Source organism: Penaeus monodon, chromosome 28, assembly GCF_015228065.2.
Source record: "Penaeus monodon isolate SGIC_2016 chromosome 28, NSTDA_Pmon_1, whole genome shotgun sequence".
In the NCBI taxonomy this organism is placed as follows: Eukaryota; Metazoa; Arthropoda; class Malacostraca; order Decapoda; family Penaeidae; genus Penaeus; species Penaeus monodon.
In genome coordinates this window covers 38107716-38109300 of record NC_051413.1, presented here as the reverse complement: position 1 = coordinate 38109300, position 1585 = coordinate 38107716, and positions in this window count along the sequence as shown.

The following is a 1585-nucleotide window of genomic DNA, read 5'->3' as shown; positions in this document are numbered from 1 at the left end:
CTCAGTTCTGGTCTCTTGTCATAAAGATTCTGCTAAGCCCGTGCAACAAAAGTGCTAAATGTTTGGGGGTTGGGTGGAGCGGGCCTGGGGGAGCTGTAAATGTTATCTATCGTTGGCCTGGGGGTGAATATTGCATTATAGGCTGATTAAGCTTTTATGAAACATATAAGGAATTTGCAGTATTGTGTTACTTTATCAAGTTTTAAAATGTTGAATTTAAAAGGGGTCTTACGGCTTATTTTCTGATTTTTTCTTATGTGTTTTAAATAACATTTAGGTCTGTTATGTGGCGTCCCCCCCCCAGCCCAATGTGGTAGTTTGTGAGTTTTGGGGAATTAGTGAGTAATAAAACGCTTTAAACATTTTTTTGCGAAAACATCTCGAATTAGATGTAAAGGGCCACACTGTTTACTGATTTTCTTTTGTATGGAAGTGATGTATTACTCCACGTTTAATTACTGTCTAGAGCGACATCAGATATTTTTTTACACTATTTTTTCTTTCTGTTTTTATAATTCTGAAATATGTGAAGCAGTTGTTGTCATTTTTTTCGTTCTGTTGAAGATCATCAGCGGGATTTTTATTACACTTCATCCAATTTATCGATAAGAGCTAATTCTTTGTTTACCTCATAGTTTAGAGTTTTAAATTTTTTGGGCCTTCTAAAATCAGAGTGCAATCGCCAGCAACTTGAATTTCTTGCTACTACTAGATCACTGATAAAAGGAGGGAGAGAAGGGTCCTAGAATCGTGCCTTGAGGAACGCCTTTACACAGTAAGCAGGGCGATGAGAGAGTGCTGCTATAATTTACAAAACTGTGACCCATTAGTCGAATCTGAACCAGTATTCATTATACCTGCAATACCTAGAAGTTAGTTGACGAGAACGCTTGATGATTGACCCTCAAGAAATGATGTCAAGAAATATAGCAACTGAGGGCCATTTTTAATCACAAGACTTGTATGTGCTATCAGTGAATGACACTAGGGCAGTTTCGGTGGCTTTCCCTTTTTGAAACCCGAACTGTGAGGGAGACAGATATTGTATTAAGCAGAAGTATGTTAGTCTATTATAAACTTCTTTTTCTAAAAGTTTGCTGAATGTTAATGGGAGAGATATAGGCCTGTAATTAGATTTTAGGATTAGATTCTTGATTTTAGGACCAGGATTACTTTTGCTGTTTTAAAAACACTGGAGAAAATACAATATTTAAAGATAGATTAAATACACAAACTAATATATGTAAAACGTGAGGAATGGTAGTTTTGATGCAACTGCGGAAATGTTAACTCCTTAACTAAATTTGATATCTCAGCAGGGGAGGTGTCAGTGAGGGCAAGTGCCTCTTGTATAGGGGTTGACTAGGAACATATTAAAGTTCGTCCGTCTCTCATTCATAGATTCGGGAAGATTTTCGCAATGTTTGCGAAGTAAAAAAAATAAGTCAGAGGACACGTGCTCGTCGGTTTTCATAGGGTAGAGTTGCTGTTTTAGATCTGTTTAAAAGTCTTCTTTAAGTCATCGGAAGTCTGTTCAAATCATCGGCTTTAGCTTTATGTATGGTGAGGGTGAGCTTAATACGCA